This window comes from Pyxicephalus adspersus, chromosome 1 (genome assembly GCF_032062135.1).
Source record: "Pyxicephalus adspersus chromosome 1, UCB_Pads_2.0, whole genome shotgun sequence".
Taxonomy (NCBI): Eukaryota; Metazoa; Chordata; class Amphibia; order Anura; family Pyxicephalidae; genus Pyxicephalus; species Pyxicephalus adspersus.
This window is the reverse complement of record NC_092858.1, coordinates 164,685,025-164,706,823: the sequence shown is the minus strand read 5'-3', so window position 1 is coordinate 164,706,823 and position 21,799 is coordinate 164,685,025. Positions and strand designations below refer to the sequence as shown.

The following is a 21,799-nucleotide window of genomic DNA, read 5'->3' as shown; positions in this document are numbered from 1 at the left end:
TAACCTAATTACAACAGTTTTATATGGCCACACTGAACACCAATAAAACAGAGACTTCCTGTGACCGAGAGTGGAGTATTGAAAGCATTTACAGCAAAGGGTGGATGGAATAATACCGCTCACCAATATTTAGGATATATTTACAATCAGATCTTACCAGCTGCCTGTTTCACTTGAGTTGTGAGCTCAACCTACCTTTTGTGAAGGACTTCCCGCCAGATTTTCTATTTATTGAGATTCTGTAATATGGAACGTGCAAACAAGAATTATCAGTTTTGGTGGATTTCCCCTTAATACAACTATAGATTTAGTTTAACAAAACAGAAAGTTCTGAGAATATAGATATGGGTATAGCAGAGTGTGACACCTGGGAAACAAACAAACACACGGCAGTATTATGGTTACCTGTGCAGGAATTCTGCTCTTTTGAGATCTGCAGCTGCTTTCTGTGTGAATCTGTCTGTAATTCAGCTCCTCCCTCATAGACTAGGCACAGCTTGAAGTAAGTAAAATGTTGTATTTCCAGTAAATGTAAAACAACAGTCAACATAACAGGAAATCATTTCTTTTGACCATAACAATGATTCAGATTCCAGATGAGATATGAAAGCAATGGGGGTCCTCTGAAAATATTAGAAGAGTAAAATAAGAGGAAATAAAGGAAGAGTTAAGCCAGGGATAAAAAACAAAATTTTGACTTAGAAACCAGTAGCTCCACTTTTAAGAGTCCATGATCAGGCAGCGCGTTATTGCAGAACAGGACAGGTGATATAATATTCTCTCCTACCTGCCTGATCACTCAGGTATCTGCCAAAGGAGCATCATCAGTAAGGATGAGCGAGTTAGTTTTTAAAACTCGACCTCGCTGTGAATTCATCTGTTCTCGCTTACCAAAATTGTAAGCGAGAATGGCTGGTGTAAAATTGCCGATCGAGCTTGAATTAAAAAAAAAAAAAAAAAAAAAGATTGCGGGCTGTGCTGATCAATGAATGAAGCCCAGCTGCATTCATTGATCAGCTCAGTGTGCGATCCCTGGCACTAGAGGTTAATTTTCTAGAGGAAACTAGAGGAATCTTTCATTGCTCCTCCCTTATCATCAGCTTGGAAGGCCTGGTTACCTGGCAGTTCTGGCTTCACCTGAGCACCTGCATGTCATCCTAGCCAATCAGGATGACTGAAGATACATGAAGAGAAGAAAGAAGAATATGGCGGCATCCTGCGAGGGAACAAGAATGAGTGTATATTGCTGATTTAGTTCCCTTTTAATGAACACATTGGGTTTAACTTACTAAAAGAATGTAAGCTGTTTATATAGCAGAGTACATGATCCCCTTGCCAGTTATATATATCACTTAGCTTAGTAAATGAGATAGAGCTTTGCTAACCTCAACCATCCAATCATGTGCAAGGAAAAAGCCTGTTTTTAAAGATTTTCTTGTGATTGGATATGGGATTATAGCCAGCAATTTTTTCTTTATAACAACAATAAACTAACTCACTAAACCATCTTTTAGAATTATATGGCCACAACCTTTATTAATGGTTTTCCTTTTAAAATAAGTTTCTTTAATAAATAAATTACTTTAAAGCCTACACTTCAATAAATAAATAAATAAATAAATACTCTTGTGGGCCCACAACTCAAGCCCAATAAAAATGACACTCCAGAGCACAAATCCTCTCCTTTCAGGAAGACATTTTAAAAACTCCTTAACTTAGGACCATGACAAGCAAGAGTTCTTGCGTGTGGGGGATCTCAGGTAGGTAAGTCATTTCAAATTTACATTCTCCTGAATTTGTCCTTTTATGAGAGACTGCTGGGTGAAAGAAATGCTGAAAACTGGCCGGAAGGTCCAATAAGAAGAACTGGAACCGATCCTTGATCCTCATTGGCTACGGATGACATAAGTACCTGTTTAAAAATACCAAGGGATCGGGTAGAAATAGATAAAATAGAAGAGTAGCCTAAAGCCACATACACACACGCAATAATTGTCGTTGGAAAGGATCTTTCGCGATCCTTTCCAACGACTAAGGACTGCAAGATGCATGAACGAGCCCTGTACATACAGCACCGTTCTTCTCCATGGAGAGGGGAGGGGGAGAACGATGGAGCCGCACCCCGCTGCGCACTCTCCCCCTTCACTTCCATTGGGATTGTTCGTTGTCCATCGTCCATAGATCCCCCAGGTTGGTCGTTCGGACAATGCATGACAGGCGCTGTACACACGCCAGATTCTCGTCTTATATCGGCCCTGAGGCGATTATCGGATGAGAACCATTGGCCGTGTGTACCAAGCCTAATGCTACCCCCAACATGCTGACATTATCTCATGTTGGGAGCTATGCATGGCGCCATGCTCCCTGGCCATTCTCTGCAAATTGATTTTTAACTAAACTTACTAAGCTAAGTGAATTTTACCCATGCAAGGTGATAATTGACTTTGCTAAGTGAACAGCTTAAATTACTTTAGTAAATCAGCCCCATTAACTTTTAACTGATGATGGCTGATATTACCTGGCCATCTAAACCAGCAACACACCTGTATTGTAGCGTTCTGCAATACATGGTGACACTTTTGAAAAATGTTGCATTAGAAGAAAAGATTATTTGCTTTTTAACATGCTAAGTGCATTTTTCATGCCTGACTTAAAGTAACACAGGTTAATGGGCAACATAATTATGTGTTTACTAAATAAATACTCTAAATTGGCTGCTAAGAAGTCTTTTGGTTGTTGTGACTTAATGGGCTTGATTCACTTTCACCAGTGAAGCTTGGTGAAACCTGGAATGAATTGGGTCCAGGAATCAAAACATTTGCTAGCAAATAGCAAATGACTTTGAAGAAATACAGTCAAGGTTTGCTGGATCACCCAGCTTCACTGATGAAATTGTATCCTCTTTAGCCTTGGAGAACTTTCATAAATCAGGACCAATGATGGGAAAGGGGAACCTCAATTTTTAAGACCAATTACTAATCGAAAAATCTCATTTAAAATGTATACAAATCTGTATATATTGGGGCTAAAGGAGTTTGGGCTGTTCACTTACCACAGCGAACTCAGTGAAAGTGGTAAAAGTTCACTTTGTAAAGAATACCTACTAACATGCAAAAAAATAATGGCTTGCACGTGATTTGCTGGCCAGCAGAGCTCCATATCATTTACTAAGATAAATTAAATATCAATTGCAAGGGGACAATTCATGTTGCTCATGTTGCAAGCCAATATGCAACCACGTAATATTCTAAAAATGCAGTCATTCTGGAATAACAGGAAGTGTCCCTTTCAAACCTTGTTTGTGTATCACCTCCAGGGTAGTGGTTAGATGTGACATTTACCCATGACTGGAAATATCAGTAGTTGGTGGCTTTTGCTATTTGTTGATTAGTAGGCACAGACAAAAGGGTGAGAAATGCATTCGCAGTAATATTTCTATATTCTTTAGATTTCAGTGTGTGATATCCGGCTTATGATACTACACAATAACATATTCAGTTAAATTGCATACAAAGTTAAAAGTTTATTCAAGGTGAGCAAGCATGGTGCAAATCTCACTTCCATCTACTTTAGTTTTACAGCTCATTTTCCACACATATGAAGGACAGTTTCTGGGGGAGCCAATTTAGGCAGAAAAAATCACTTACCTTTACTTCTGCAGATCCCTCTGTTTCTCTGGAGCTGTCTTCCGTACAGTACTGCATTGTCCTGGTTCTTTGCATCATCCCGGCACAGAGGAAATGTTGGGCCCACCATCTATTTCCTTCTTTTTCTGTCCTTTGGCTACGTCACACTGCACAGGCAGTTTGGGTGTTTGGGTGGCGTAGCCTGCTGTAGTTGTAAAAAAAAAAAAGTACTGGTCTTAGGGATATTGTTATTTATGGCTATGTATTAATAAAAGGGGGGAATTAGGTTGTTAGTTAATTGGGTTATATTTAATAGGGTGTTATGTTATGTCAATTTATGCTTACATATAAAAGTGTAAAATCAAGTTATTTATTTTGTCATTTATTTTTTACTGGATATTTATTTGTGTTTTACTTGAATGGTTAATTTATTTATTTATGGTTAATAAACGGCTGCTTGCCAGCCAATCTAAGTCCAAAATTGGTGTTTGTGTATTTTAAAGGGAGGTAGGAGGGAGGCGGAGGTTCTGCCGGTGGTGTAAAAGGATGGGATAGAAGGTCTGAGCTACCCTGGTCATGGTGTTCTAACCTGGAACCCAGTGCTTTAAAGCAAAGAACCACTTGTCCCACCATGCCTTAATTTTGTTCTTTAATAGAGCTCAAGGATTGCTTTACCCCAACTCTTCTAGCTGTTCGAGTTGATCAACCGCCTTGCAATTATCAGCCCGCTACTTGGCGGGCATAATCGTCAGGAGGGGATTCCCCATGTGTGCACAGGGAATCTCCTACGTCATTATAGTAGGTGTGTGCTGTGTGGGACCCGCACAGGCCACGCCCACTCTGATTCCAAGAACGTGCTCTGCACAGAGCCTGCACTGAGACAGGCACAGGGAATCCCTCACCTCTGGTGGGCGTGTGCTGTGCAGGACCTGCGCCGACCACGCCCACACTAACCCTGGTTAGTGGTCAGCCCCCACACATTTTCACCTCACCAAATCTGGACCTCTTTGCAAAAAGTTTGGACACCCCTGGTGTAAGCTATAGAAGGCCCAATGCTTTTAGCTCGGGGCCAGAACTGAACTGGCAATATGCCACAACATCAGCACAGTGTGGAAAGGCTTAACTTGGGTTGCAAAGGTATCCTGCAGTTGTTCATTAGTTTCATGCTCATGCAGGATAGACATATGACTATTTCCTACAAGAAAACCTACAATTGGTTCACTTTGACCAGATAGAAAAATGTACTGTAGATTGGCCATATGCCGAATTTAGATATGGGCTATAAATTATAATGAAGACCAAAGCAATGTGATAAAAGCAAAATTCCAACATAAAGTGGTCAGTGGAAGTAATAAATGCTGCCATGTAATGAGGAAAAAAATGGCTCTGCAACAATGGGCATAAAAATGCTAGGTCAGTGATCAGAGGGAGTAATAAGCACCCACATGCCAGTAGGAGTGAAAAATGTCCTAATATCAGAAGAAGTAATAAATTGCCCGTGTATCAGTGGGGGTAATAAGTTATTGGTTCTACTGAAACTACTATTATTTAAAGAAGAATTCCAGGAGAATACATAAATACATCCCCTGATCTTTCTCTACTGAATCCACATCATTCTGCCTTTTATATATATACATATTATTAATATTTATATAGTGCCAACATAATACGCAGCGCTGTTCATTAAATAGGAGTTGCAATTGACAGACAGATAAAAAAAAATGAAACAGGAGGAGATGGCCTTGCTCAGAATAGCTTACAATCTAAGAGGCGGGGGAAGAAGAACACAATAGGAGGAGGAATATGGAATGGTGTGAAGTAGTGAGGGTTTAGGAGACAGAAGAAGATGGGTAGGTGAATTTGAAAAAAGATTTAAGAGCTATTTTAAATGAGCAGAAAGTAGGAGCAAGCCGAATAGGACGAGGAAGGTCATTCAAGAAAGTCGGGGCAGCTCTAGAAAGGTCTTGGAGCCGTGCATGTGAGGAGTTATCAGTGAGGAAGTCATAAGTAGATCGTTGGAGGAGCGGAGAGAGCGGCTGGGGGAGTATTTTTCTATCAGGTCAGAAAGGTAAGTGTGACAAGAACCATGGAGGGATTTGAAGGCAAAGCAAAGGAGCTTAAATTTGTCAGCTGAAATGAAGCCAATGAAGAGAACTACAAATAGAGGCAGCAGAAGAGGAGTGGTGGGAAGAGTCAGGTTAGTGGAATACCAGAAAGGAGGAGGTTATCTATTGTATGTGGCAGAAATAGTTGAAGTCCAACCTATGTGACAACTATAGCTCCCTCTGTAGATTTTAAGGACATAAAGGGACGGAAGGTGCGCTATTTGCAGGATCACAAGGTGAAAATAAAAGGGGGAAAATGCAGCCACCATTTCTAAGGACTGATTCTGCAATATCTCATGTTTTTATTTTCTATACAATTTAACTATTGTATTGTTACTTTTACTATTCTAGTATAACAAATACAAATTCTTCTACTGGCATAACTTCTTCTGTTACCTAAACATAACAAATTTAATAATAAAAAATTACCAAGATTAAATAAAAACTATATAAAGAGAGTAACTTTTCATGGGGGAACCCTTGTACAAATCTTGCTTCTTGTCTCCACTTATTACTCATGATCAGAACAGTGATACTTGGAGGTGAGTGGAACATTCATTAGTGGGTGGCTTGACACATTGCTCATCCTAGGCAGAACTGATATGATGTGGGAGGATGCCTAGTAATACCCACCATTACTGATTACACCACAATGTATGCTGCATGACCTTATAGATGATAAATATGTTGTTACTTTTTCTTTTATTATTTAGTTAGATTTATTAGCTGGTTAAGTTTGACCTTTGGAACTAAACTACAAGTTCCATACTCACAGTATATAAATGCTATAAATATAATTATGTTCTGTACACTGTTGAATAAACCATTAAATAAAAAGGCAGCAATACAGAAACAATCATGTGATAAACATACTAATGTTTGAGAGAACTCCACAAAAGAAACATAGAAACCATAATGGATTCTGGCAGGTCATGGAGAAAAACTTGAAAATCCATGTTTCTTCTCCATGTTTCTCAGTTTAAAGTCATTACTTCCTCAGGACAAAGAAGAAGAGTGGTAGATAAATAAATGGATACATCGCATGTAAATTCAAAACAGATGGAAGAAAGTAAGGGACTGCGGTGTATAGACTAAATGGTAGACTCCTGGAATATCTCCATCACATATCCCATGAGGTTTCGTGCTGCTCATTTTGCGCATGCCTGATCCTGAGCATCCAAAGAAGAGTCTGTTTAAATTACAGGTGTATACGTCAGCAGATCTTATTCCTGCACAGTGCAAGATGGGTGACGTAGGCAGAAGGAGGAAGAAGATGGCGGCTCACATCACTTCCTCTGTGCCAGGACAAAAGAAGAATACTGGATGGCACGGTAGCAAATCAAGACCAGCTGTGGAAGGATAGACAGATCTGTAAATAATAAAGGCAAGCGTTATTTTTTAATTTTTAATTTTAATGATAACTTTAGGTGGCAGTTGGATGAAAGTAGGGTGGGAGATCTAATAGGCCGGAATGTAATATAAAGTGGTATGCCCTGATCATCCAATCAGAATCTAAATGGAATCCAATCATTTTTATTTGGTTGGTGCACCAGATGCCGATGCGTTGGCTGCAGAATTGGCAGCGGATTTGCTAAGTTCTACACACCTGGGGAAAACAGGGTCCTTTTTTCAGTTTTTAATGTTATTAATATCTGAACTAGCTGAAAACATTCTGTTACAGAAGCTTATCTCAACAGTCACCAAGCAGAGCATTCACACCATTCACACTCCTTGCTAGGGATAAAGCCCTTAGCTTAGTACATATGGTAAATTCCCTTTGCAGAGGATACCCAATCATGCAGTTAATTGGCTTCCCCCCAAAATTGACCTTAGCCTGTAATAAAGACATATGACTATGGTAAGGACATTGAATTGTGAATCTCTTTGCGAGACAGCTAGTTACATGACTATGGTCTTTGTACAGCGCTGCGTAATATGTCTGCGCTATATAAATACTGTATAATAATAGTAATAAAAAGAAAATCCAAGAATACACAATTTTCTATTGCACATGATTGGATGATTGAAGTCAGCAGAGTTTCATCTCATTTGTTTAGATTGTAAGCTCCATCTGTCATTTGCAACCCCTATTTAATTTAATGTCGCTGCATAATATGTTGGCGCTATTCTAACACTGTTTCATATTAAAAATAAAAATTATAAGTAAATATCCCTTGCTGAGGGAAAATCTACCTTGCAGTGGGAAATGCCTATGTCCCTTTCGTAAATCACCCCCACTGTGATATAAATAAACACTAGAGAGAGCTTTTTACAAATCTGTATATGAAATACAATGACATAAAATGGTTTACAGTATGTATGTAACAAAATGATATACAATGTTAGACCATACTGCTAATATTACACAAGCTTACAACTTAGTTTTTTCTGACCTCAGAGATAGTAAGCAGGATTTCTGAAACTGGCGTAGCTGGCACATGCTAACCACATCCTACTGTTTTATCATTTTGTCTACAAACAGTACAACAGTCACCTAAGGTATACAGTGATTGTGAAATCTCGTCAGATGCATTAAAAGCCTGATATGCATACAACTTAAAAAAAGGGAATTTTACACAAATTACATATTCAGTATACAGGGGGATCTGCTATTGGAATATTTCCCACAGTAATAGAATAAGAATTGTGTCATTTCACAATAGCGTATAGAAAAAAGTATAAAGTTATACAGTTAGTTTATACAGTTATACAGTTAGTTTATGTAGTTATAAAGTTTATAAAGTTTATGTAGTTTATAAAGTTATACAGTTAGTTTATGCAAACTTTATGTCCAACCCACTGAATTAAAGCTGAAAGTCTGCAGTTCAACTGCATCTGAGTTGTTTCATTGAAAATGAGTTGTGGTAATGTACAAAACCAAAATTAGAAAAAAGTTGTCTCTGGCCAAATATTTATGGACCTACCTGTACATCAGACAAGCAACTAAATAATCCAGAGATTTGTACAAACATAAAAGAGCACAGATATGTTAGTGACCAGACTTTTCTATATTGTATTTTACACCCTGGTCACTTTCCCATTGCTCATGATAAGACATGCTACATTTTATATTATTATTACACGATATATATATAACCCAAACATATTACACAGCACTGTACAAAGTCCAGTCATATCACTAGCTGTCCCTCAAAGGAGCTCACAATCTAATGTCCCTACCATAATCATATGTCATTACCACAGTCTAAAGTCAATTTTTGAGGTAAAGCAAATAACCCTAACTGCATGTTTTTTTGAATATACGCAAACGCTGGTCCTTCCCACTATCTGGTCCTGGGTCCTCCTTAATTTCCTCTTCGCCGTGGGGCTGCGTAAGCACCGGGCACCGCCATTTTCAGTCTTCTCTTCTGTCTTCTTGGCACGTCACCTAATCTCGCACTGCGCAGGTGCGAGATCAGTTGACATACCCACTGTAAGGGGGAAAAACAAAACAGCCGTTCTCACTGCATTTGTGTGAGATCGGCAACTCTTTCCCCTAATAGAAAAAATGTCCCTTCTGCACGTGTCCAAGATTGGGGCATGCGTGGAAGGAGCACCCAGGATGTGTGACGTAAGTATCCCGGAAAGCCTCGGTCTTGGCGATCAAGACTGAAAGAGAAGGTGCTGCAACCTTTTTTTTTTTTTAAATAATGTTGAACTTAAAAAAATTAAAAATATTTAAAGTTTTTCCTTTACATATTACAGATTGTTTACCCTTTTATGTAAAGTGATAATGTAAGCTTAGGTCTTCTTTAAGTAATAGAAAGGAATTCCGAATGTTGATGCTAGAAATTGTAAATCAAGCAAACAAGCCTTGAAAGCTAATACAAATGTGTGATAAGAATGCCATCCTGCGATCATTGTGGGTACATCATCTGGGAAATAGAAACTATCAATGATCTACAGAAACCATCTGGACAGTAGATTAACTCTTGGCAAAGAAGTCACACCAAATAAGTATATCCAACATAAACATAAACTGAACTATCGTAATCTGTGCAAAGCAACAGACTCTTGGTAAGGCTTCCGCAGCAGATTATACTTCTCATGCTTCACATTTCTCTTTTCAGTAGAATGGAGCAATCTGGACCTCTCTGTTCAGTTTAACCCTGACACCAATTGCGTTTTTGGCTATCTGTAAGGGTGACATTCTTCCCACTGACCACCATATTAATGTATTGGATATAGAAATTATAGTAGGGGATCCATGAAAACTGGAACTTTTTTTTAAGGGTTCCTTTGTGCCAATAAGGTCCAGAAACACTGACAGGGTTGGATAAAATGTTTGGTGCAATAAAACACTTTTGATATGAAATACATTTTTATAGACATTTATATATATATATATTTATATTTATATACGCTAGACTAAAAATAGGGACAATTAAAAAGAGTAGGACATGATGATTTGGAAAAATGGGGGATAGTTGTAAGCTATCTGTAGGCTTTTAACCCCCCTAGCGGTAATCTGGGTGACTCGGGGTGAATTTTCCAGGCAAAAATCGGTATTCTCAAATCACACTCGGGGTCGCTTGTAACCAAAAAAACCCACTTACCTTGCTCTGTCAGTGTCCCCCGTCATCCTGCTGGTCCTCGCAGGTCCTGGGGACACGTCCTGCTCCTCCGATCCCCAGCCACACAATGCAGTGACGATCTCTGGGGTTTCCCGGTGACGTCGGTGCATGCGTCAGTGCGGGTGGGAGGATCGGCGGGGAATTCAAAAAATTTTGTTTTGGATTCAATACAAAATAGCTGTATTGACTCCAATACAAGGAGATATTGATATAATATATATATATTCTTATATAATATATCTATATTATATATGGTACTATACAGTTATATTACATGTTTAAATATTTTTTAAATTTTTTTTTAACAGATTTTTGTGTTTTGTTATTTAAAGTTTGTTATTAAATTTAATAAATATCAGTGAGTTATGCCTAAGAAATATAGGCCTACAATGAAAAATAAATTTCCATGCAAAAAATTGTACCACTTTTTGCATGGAAATTTGTATGGAATTAGACCGCTAGGGGGGTTAATAGATTTTGGAACCCTTTTCTTCCTTATAACTTGAATTCCCCTACTAACAGTAAAATGTAAATAATGTGTAAGCAGAATACAGAGTGCTTCCAGAGACTTCCAGGTGCTGTCTTCCTCCTACTCCCCAATATTTAAATGATTCAGGTAAGTCCTGATTCCATTGGAAGATATTCATTCAGCTTAAAGCTATTTAACATTTCTTTCACTAGATGGCAGAAGTGCATAAGGAAAGAATAGGACATTGCTTACTTGTACTTTGCAGCTCCTCTCCCTCTACACAAATCAGAAGTAAAATACAAGCAAAGACAAACAGCATATACATATATAAACAAATATATATGTAAACAATATTGATATAGCGCCAACATATTATGCAGCGCTGTACAAAGTCCATAGTCATGTCACTAACTGTCCCTCAAAGCAGCTCACAATCTAATGTCCCTACCATAGTCATATGTCATTATTACAGTATATAAAGATTATACAATAAATATTTAGAAAATATCAATACTCCAGAAAGCTTTCTGCAGACTACAAACCCATATGTGTATTTTGTACAACCTTTGCTGGATTATAAGTCAGTTCCAAACAATATATATTTTATATACTGTATAGTTTATAGAGTAAAAGGTAATTGTTTAAGTTGTATGTAGTTAATGCATTGCATATTTCGTTGAGCATGATATGTATTTTTACTGTCTGTCTGTTTCTGTCTTAATATTAAACCCCTTATGTCCTGTGTGCTGACAGGGATGATGCTGGCAGAAGAGAGGAGTCAGCAGAAAATTGCAACTCATTTAAATTCCCATTACCTGTGGATAACTAAAAACTTCTTATTTAGCTAGATTGCAAAGTTACTGTTTTCATTAATTTCACTATATCTATTTGTTTTTGTGGAACAGTTGTAATAGTAAGCAAACGATTCTGCTACCTCATTTGTTTTAAAGTTTATGTTATTTAAGTTTTGTTCACAACTTTTCTGTGTTTTTTTGTATAATATTTATATCATTTTTATTTTGTGTTTTTGTACTTTTGTAATGCTGATTCAATATAAATGTAACAAAATAAAACTATTAATATGATTTAATTCTATTGGGCCTGATTTAATAAAGCTCCCCATGATTGGAGAGGATACACTTTCATCAGTAAAGCTGGGTGATCCAGCCAACCTGGAATGAATCTGGTTCAGGATTCAAAATATTTACTACCAAAAAGCAAATGACTTTGAAGAAATCCATTCCAGGTTTGCTTCCAGGATCTCTCAGCTTCAGTGATGAAAGTGTATTATTATTATTATTATTAATAATAATAAACAGGATTTTTATAGTGCCAACATATTACGCAGCGCTGTACATTAAATAGGGGTTGCAAATGACAGACTAATACAGACAGTGATACAGGAGGAGGAGAGGACCCTGCCCCGAAGAGCTTACAATCTAGTGGGTGGTGGAATTTACACACAATAGTGTATTCTCTCCAGCCTTGGAGAGCTTTAATAAATCAGGCCCACTGACTCTAAAAGAGAATAGAATCACCTCCTGCTTGTGCCGGGTAACACAAAGTATGTGCTAAAATTTTCAATTTACATTGCTTTTGCATGCATACTGATAACCAGATCAGGCGGTCATTTTCAGTATAGATACAGACTAAGAAACCCAAGAGCATGGCACCTACCCTATTATTTTTTAAATTTGGGTAACCAGACGAATGCTCCGGCATATCAGTTATTCTAGAACTGCAAACTTATATCTAATAACAGCAGGATTTAACCCCAGTGAAATGTCTTAAATAGATAGTGGTATGTTGATGCATATCTGTAGCTGGGAGAAGTTGAAGGCCCAGTAAAATACAAACAGATGCACGTAGATCAGAAAAAAACGGGTTGCGGTACAACCATGATGTGCCATGATCACATTCTCACTGTCACCAGGGGGTTTCATATGCAGTGGTCTGCATGCCAATGTAGCCTAACCAGTAATGTATTATTGTAAATCAAAGAAATCATTAAAATATTACTATTCATGTACCAGCATTGTAAATGCAATATTATAGTGCTGGTATTAAATCCGTGCAGATGCACTGCTCACAATCTAAGTAGTGTTTTAGCTATCTTACCACCACCCTTGCAGCCACCCTCATAAGCAATGACAAAATTCTAAGCTGCCTACAAGAATTATCCCATGGTATGGCTGCTGGCTTAGAAGTTGGGGGTCTTACAAGAAACAAAAATAAGGTACCCTTACACTCTGATTGCCACAAATGGGAGTTTGGAAAGGGACCCAATGAATGGATCACAAGTTCTGCTAATGGCAGAGCAGAGAGCAGGGAAATTAAAACATTTTTATCTGAACTATTGTGAAATACAAGTTCATGTATGGGAAGGGTAAATTGTTTGACTGGAGATGCGCTGTTCCAATTGTGGACTTTGGGCAGCTATTGTCCACCCTAGAACACCAACAAACTACACTGGGCATACACTGCAAATCCTTTTTCACTTTGTCTTTCACTTCTTTTATATGTTACATAAGTCATTTGTTATATGGTAATTGCTTAATTATCATTCATGTGTAAACTTGTGATCTGCATATAATGTCATTTAGATCAAGCTTGCAAATTAAAAAAAAGCTCAAAACTTTTTAATAAATATGTTTCTATTTATTTCTATTTTAACCCTTACTGTACCATTGGGAAATATAGCTGTGAGAGCTAAAGGAATAAAATATATCAATTAAGATCATGGATGATCCTGCAAACCTCAAATGGATCTGGTCCAGGATTGAAAACATTTGCCGTCTAATAACAAATGATTTTTTAAGAAATCCATTCCATGTTTGCTGACTCACCCAGGTTCTTTATTGACAGTTTATCTTTTCCAATGTTGAAAAGTGTTGATAAATCAGGCCCAATGTCTGCAATAATTTTCTATTTTTCTGCATTTTTTTTTACCTGGTGATCTTGAAAAAAAGAATATATGGTGAAGAACACCAATTTTTGTAGCGGGCCCATATCAACAAAATATATTATAAAAATAACAAACTTTTTTATTAATATTTACATTACAAGACTCATTTCCAGTACATAAAACCACATAAAAACCATTATTAACCACAATAATCTCTCCTTTCAGAGTGTCTCTGTGAGGGATACATTCTGAGTAAGTTCTCTACGCGTTTTGCGGATATATCAGCTTCCTCAGGAGAGAGAATCTGATGCTTGTGTTCTTAGCAACACTCTCTGTTAGGAAGCTGGTGTGTAAACGTGTGGCTCAGCTGTGAGATTTCTGTACGGTATTATTGTTTGCTTCAAGTTCCATCCAAAACTGACTAATAGAAATACATTAAAACTTAAGGACATCAAAATTGTAATAACAACTAGATGTAATTTAAAATTGATACCAGAGCAAAACATATACCAGCTTCACTGCCATGACTACCGATCTGTTCCCCACTACTGATCCTAACAGAGAGTGTTGATAGGAACACAAGCATCAGATTCTCTCTCCTTTCTCCTAAGGAAGCTGATATATCTGCGAAACGCGTAGAGAATTTACCCAAAATGTATCCCTCACAGGGACTCTCTGAAAGGAGAGATTATTGTGGTTAATAATGGTTTTTTATGTGGCTTTATGTACTGTAAATGAGCCTTGTAATGTAAATATTAATAAAAAATGTTATTTTTATAATATATGTTGTTGATATTGGCCTAAAAATACCCGCTACAAAAATTGGTATTCTTCACCGTATATTCTTTTTTTCTGGGTTTATTAAGAGATGTGGCCTACGTGATATATAACATATGTATAGGTGGAAATCTTCTTTTTCTTTGTATATTATCTGGTGATCTTGCCAATAACACTCTTTGGGCATAGTATGTATCAAACCTTTATAAAACACTTTCAATGGCATATTTAACAGACTAATGGGGAGCAAGGTAAAGAGGGCCAGTGCTCTGGTGTACATACACTTAAAAAGTAGTTTTTGGTTTGGTGGAGATGCAAGGTGTCCGGTTTGCCAGGGGAATGAAGCAGCAAATGCTTTTACTCATTCTACATTGTTGGTTTGATTCTACTCCTCCAACAATGCGTCTCTTACTGACTAGACTACAAAAAAGATTAAAATGAAATGAATAGAAGCTGCCTTGCACACATAATCCAATACTCAATATTTCTTTGAAACATGGGAGAGTTTTATTGACACACTAAATATAATATACACAATTGTTTTCGCCACCCTACTTGGTTTCTTGAAAGTGTACCAACAAATGACTCCCTTATTGATATATGAAGAGAGTTTATGCCTAGTTTTTTCATTACTGAAAATGTATAAATGACGTATATTGTACTGGAGTATCTTGACACATCTCTGGGATTGTGTTGTAAATGTAGAGTATCTCAAATGTTATTAGAAATGTTTCAGTATTTTGCTTTCTTATTGTCTGAAGAATTGTATGTATTTATGTTTACCACTGTTTAACCTCAATGAAAATATATATATATAAAAATATATATATATATATATATATATATATATATATATATATAATTACTCCCTTTCTTCATTTCATGCAAACAACATTTTTTCTTTATACCTGTGTTTTAAAGTAAGTTATACAGTGATATAAAGGTTACATGTAAAGCCCACTTTTAACAGTAGTATAGGTGATTTACAAATGTGGATCTAATGATGAGACATAACAGAGGAACAGTTGTTACAGAAGTGGGGGACAGAGAGATTTAGGCCCAGAACAAGGCCAGTTGGAGCCTTTGCTTTCTGTTTAATCCAACCATCTTTGTAATGCAAAGCCAATCAGCCAGGGCAGTAAAGATACATTAGCATAGACTTGAAATGGCTTTGATGCAACAAGCACTTTACAATGAAGTGAGTTTCTTCAGGGGAGGTGTCACAAAAGGGGACCTCAGAAACCTGTCACTGGCCACCGAGTCTGTGACTTGAAGCTGTATGTCTTAGCATCCTGGTAGCTTCATCTCAATGACACTTGTGCGGTAAATTCTTGTGCTGATTGCGCTGACGAGCCCTGGTCTCCAAATGCAGACAAAAGCAAGCTGGAGGTGTCAAATGGAATCAAGCTTAAGGAGTCTAGAGAAGCTCGTCATTGTTCCTAGTTTGTGCTGCCAGACCAAGGATTAAAGGGGGAACCGACTCCCAGCTCACTGAGCTCATTCAGCCCGAGCATGCTCCAAAAATGATTAGCAGGGGTGGGCTGTATTCATAGAAACGGGCTGAAATCATCACCCCACAAAGAGATCCCACAAGGCTAATTAAAACCAGGTAATAGAAAGAATCAAGTGCTGACACTTCACAAATGCCACTATACAACCAGTAGGATAAGGGGCATGTGGCAGAAAAGAAGTGTCTAGGGTTTAAAGCTACCTGCTAGGTCTTTATTATTATCATTATTATTACATTTATATAGCGCCAACATATTACGCAGTGGTGTACAAAGTCCATAGTCATGTCCCTCAAAGGGGCTCACAATCTAATGTCGCTAACTCAGTCATATGTATTTAGGACATTCCAATATAAATTTTGGGGGAGAGCCAATTAACCCAATTAACCTAACTGCATGGAAAACCTACGCAATCACGGGGAGAACCTGCAAACTCCATGCAGATAGTGTCCTGGCCGAGATTCCAACCTGGGACCCAGCGCTATCTGCAAAGGCCAGAGTGCTAACCTCTGAGAGACTATTCTGCCATACCAGGTCTTATTGTAATATTGGCAAACACTTTTTTTTATTCTACCTACTGCATTTGTGTCAACATGTCACATTTGTAACAATAATGTATTAAAACCTAAAGCATGGTATTTTAAGTTTCCTTTGTTTCATTGGGTTCAGTGACCAGCTCCATTCATCCAGCCACCATTGGACTTTACCCTGCAAGAAGGTGCAGTTTGGTGGAATATAATACAATGGTTTTACAGAACTTAATACATTTGTTGGCTGATCCTAATTCATCTTGGAAGGTCTCTTCACTCTCTCTATTTGTTCTTTCAAAAATTTAAGATTTAAATCTTATTAGTAATTTTTGAACTGGGCTTTTTCTATCTATATTATGTCCATATTTTGAGTCAGTCCGATTCTGATCATCTTTATTATAGCAAAAAGGTTTTGGTGCAGCCTTTATGCGGCTGATGGTCTCCCTATACTCCATACCCACAGCTAGAACTTCCCTTAGAGGCTTCTTACCACCCTGGTTGCCCCTTATCTGTTTTAATATTCGCATTAGCTATTTAACCCTTGTCTATTGCCATACAAATTAACCAGTACATTAACCGCCCCAGCCGTAACCTCGAGTGTTACTGGGGTAAAAAAAATAGGCTGAAAGCGGTAACCCTGAGTCACACTCGGGGTAGTTAAAAAAAGAAAAAGAAAAATAAAGGCTTATCTGGTCCCATTGACTCCTCCAGGTTGCCGCCATCCTCAGGCCGCATACTTTTCCTTCAATCGTTCCTCCGGCGAGTGCACTGATGTTCCCTGGGAGTTCCCGGTGACGTCCGCGTGTACAGCCGTCACTGCATAAAATAACAAAATAAATGTATTGAATGCAATACACTGAATTTATATGTCTAAAAGCAGTGCATTGACTTTTATGAAAATGTATTTTACAGTATCATATATGAGTATAATAAAGTTTGAAACACAAAGTCATGTCAAAGTTTATTATTAAATTTATTATTACATTTATTTTTTTTTTATTTATTTAATTTATTATTTTGACATGATTTTGTGTTTCAAACGTTATTATACTCATACTAATATACTGTAAAATAATTTTAATGACAAAAAATGTACTGCTTTTAGATTATAAATCCAGACATAATTGAACCGGCAAGGATGTTAAAGGTATACAATGTGGTTCCACAGAACATAAATGTGGCTTGTTTGCTGACCATTCCCTTTTATACATCTATTACAGTACAATTTTTTCCAGAGGACTCAAAATCAATTGCAATAAATCAGACTCCTTCAACTTCTCACTTCCTGAAAACCTGGTATCTCTGCTTTAGTTAAAAAAAAAAGCAAACGTTTATCAGTTATAATCTCTGATGAAGAAACCTAATCTTTATCGATGAACGTTAGCCAATAATTGTATTTCCTAAACTCCAAACTTTTTGTATTGTAAAACTCTACTTCTGATTTAAAAGTAGGAAGTTTTGTTTGTGTTTGTGTCTTAAAAAGGACTATATAGTAGGTTTGTATAAATTTATTTTGGGGGGATATGCTAAATTGTAAAAAATGTAATCCGATTAATATTATGTATTTATTTCACCTAATTATTATGTACATTCTTTGTAGTCTTCTTTCCATCCTGCAGATGGAGTTTTAGGTTCCCTTTCTCATGTTTTCTTCTGTCTACTTAAGAAAAAAGAAAACAAAATTAAAAAAATAATATAAATCTTTTCAAACTAGTATCCTTTTCCCTGCATAAATCTCAATACACATCCCTTACCCTTCTTAAAAAATGAATAAAGATAAGAACAGAGTTTAGAAACTAGGCCATCACAGGGCCAGGAAGCATCTATTCTTTGTACAAAGAAGGCCCGGCATATATAGCTGGGTGCTGGTCTTGGATAAAATGCTGCCCGGTCACTAAAAACAGTACAAAATGGATAAAGATATATAAAGCATATTCTTTTATGTTCTCTTTTTTATTGTTTATATGTTTGCAATACACAACATAATAAAAGTAACATGCAACAATAATAACACGTTGAAAGTGTAATATAAAGAAATGCATAACTTTACAAGCAAACTACATTTACAAATAAGAATATTAGATATCGCAATGGCAGCAATATAAAAAAATATAATGAAATTTCTTTGTAAACTGTAAAAAAAAGCACAGAACTAAAAACAGAAAAACAATGCTGCTTAGTTTTCCTTTTACTAATGCATAATTATGAACAAAAGCAGGCCCTGCTATGCCCCTTGTAAAGGCAAAAAAGTACTTTAGTATCTCTTTAGTTTTTAGGTTACTGATATCATGTTGTTTTATTTTTAAAAAAGGATTCTTTACAACTCTCTCTGTGCTATGGATTTTTTACATGATGGTTAATTTTTTATTGCACAATATTTAAATTTATATACATACATCTTTTATAGGTACAGATGTGTTATCTTGTATACAATAGTTATTTAATCAGTGCAAGCCTTGAATGGGTCATTTAATGAATGGATCCATTTTCTGCTTCCTTCAAAAGACCTCTCATAGACCTTCAAAATTAATGTCACAAAGGATAATATTGTTGTTATTATTGTTGTTATTACTGTTATTATATTTATATATATATATATATATATATATATATATATATATATATATATATATATATATAATAACAGTGCAATATATATAATATCAATAATACACCATAACGATGGTATTAACATCAATATAACAATCCTATAACAATAATAATATAACATGCATGCAATAAATTTAAACCTTTCATGACATAATTGTAAATTGTTTAGGTTTTAATTAATGCACAGTTATAAAAATACGGCATAAATACACACTTGTGAATTCAGACCACTATTTCATGACAATTTTTGAAACAATTTTTGCACAAGGGAGTTTTCCTATTAACATTATGGAATTATCAATGTGAAACAAAACAGGCTAAATGGAAAAAAAGGAAATCCAAAATGTAAGTGACAAAAATGTGTTCTCACAAAAGAAGTAAAAAGCAACACTTCCTGATCCCCTGATCTCCTTTGTGCGGATTCGATCTTGTGTTGACTATTGTATGCACTAGTCCATATGTTTTCAGGAAGAAAAGCACCTTTTCTCCTGGTGGGCAGTTGGTGAGCTGTAGCTGTGATCTAGGTGGATGTATGTGCATTGTGATAGAATAAAGCTTTTAAAGACAATCACATACATAGGATTAGTCATGCTTGCAGGGAATAGAATGACTGACCACATGTAACTAAGCCCATATGGTTTAATAGATCTCTTAACACCTATTAGGAACTGCCTTGTGTGCCGCGCATTTCATGGACTGCTGCCTGATAAATGCTGGCCGCATTCAGTGATTCGTCATGGCTATTTTACTTATGGGGGACATTTCATTCACTTGTTCATGGCAACTTTGAGGCATTGTAATCCAATTAACAACTGTTCACTTTAGTTACAGAAATCGGTTTTCTTTCTCTTTTGGGAAGCACAATGCCCAATGGTGCAATACTGGGATGTAAAAAAGAAGAAGAAAAAAATAAGCAAAGAAAAAAGAAAAGAAAAAAAATATATATATATTAGAATATCATACCATGTTTATGGTATACATTGTTTATGGTTTATGGTATACAGTATATTGTAAAATATTGAATATCATACCAAGTTTTCAAGTGAAAGCATTTATTAACATTTATTATTAACTAAAATATTAATTATTTTTTAGAAAGCTTGTACAAATTTTCTTTGTTAGAAATTATAAATACATAATTTTTTTTATTATTTAAATTCAAAATGTTATTAACAACATTAGTAAACTGGTAGGCGTCTTGTGCTGTATACAACTATGAATTTTTGTGCATCTTCCAATAAAGTAAGTTATAAAACTGCAAAACAAATAAGTAAGAAAAAAGAAGCAAACTGTCCCAGCACTTAAGTATTTATTTGAAAATTAGTTTTTACTAAAAAATATAAATCTACTCACATAAATAAAAGGTAGAAAGCTCCTAACGAAATCTCTAGCCCCAGGTCTGCAGTGTATTAAAAATAGTCTGGAAAGTAGAAACCTTCGCAAACTAATAGCCTGGCACTCAGGCTAACACATTTTAAGGAGGTATTCTCTCTTCATCAGATAGGGAGGGGACCCTGAGGAAGAGGGGGTGCTCTCTCGAAACGTGTCAGTCCAGATTCAGTTCTTCAAAGTTGTTTGGGGTGGTTTGTGTTTTACAATGTACACACTGGGCTTCTAGACCTTTATTGGTCAAGTAGACAAGGGACTTGGAGATCTCAACATTGTGTTGAAAGCCTGCTATCTTTTATGTTCATAAAGAGATATTTTAAATAGTTTTTATTGATTCAAAAATTTCTATTACCTGCTATCTTGTTTTGTTCAAAAAAGATGTTTAAAACATGCTCCTGGTTTTCAAACACACACTGAATACATAGCTTGGACTTTTCCTTAGTAATACATGAAATATTTATTATTTTAGTTTGTATTTTTCATTGTACATTGCTTTATGAATGTTTTATATATTAACCTTCTGATCAGTAACCTTATGTGTGGCTCGGGGTAAAAAAAACAGCTGATAGCAGTAACCCCGAGCCACACTCAGAGAAGCTAAAAAAATAAAAATTTACCTGGTCCCATCGGCATCCTCCAGTGTCCTGACATCCTCTGGCCGTGTCCTCTTTTTCTGATCTGTCCCCTGCGAGTGCGCTGATGTTATGACGTTCCCCCCCGGAGTTCCCAGTGACATTGGTGCATGCATCGGTGCGTGCAGGAGCGTGGCGGGAACTTCAAATGATTTTGTATTGGATTCAATACAAAATAACTGTATTGTTTTCAATACAAAGTAGTCAATATATATATATATATATATATATATATATGCATATATATGTATATATATATATATATATATATATATATATATTATATATGGTACTGTACATTTATATTACAGGTTTCAGTATTTTTGATTTATTTATGCACACTGTTTTACCAGATTTTGCCTACAATGTAAAATAAATTTTCATGTCAAATCCGGACAGAAATGAACCACCCAGGAGGTTAAGCAGATTTACAGAAGTGCGGCCAAATTATAACAATGGCAGAGAGCAATGTCAGTAACAGTTATCAGTTAATAATAAATGGGTAAAGTGGACCTATCATCACAATGTGATCAGCACTTTTTTGGCACATTTTCCAAAATGTCACTTGATCTTGTTTCTGCACAGTTCAATATTGGGTGAATTCGAAAAAAAGAAGAACCCAGAAGAAAAAGATTTCAGCCCCTGGTGTCAAGTCCGATCCAGAACTAAGAAGG

The 21,799-nt window shown here is 36.4% G+C and overlaps 1 protein-coding gene across 2 annotated transcripts in view; it reads right to left on the bottom strand.

Moving 5' to 3' along the window:
- Nucleotides 1-243, bottom strand: part of LOC140321505 (uncharacterized) — a 33,410-nt gene extending 33,167 nt beyond the window's left edge. For both annotated transcript variants that reach the window (XM_072398231.1, XM_072398239.1), the window contains exon 1: nt 196-243. The gene's annotated coding sequence lies outside the window, so the exon portion shown is untranslated. The remainder of the gene's footprint in view (nt 1-195) is intronic.
- Nucleotides 244-21,799: the final 21,556 nt, after the last annotated feature.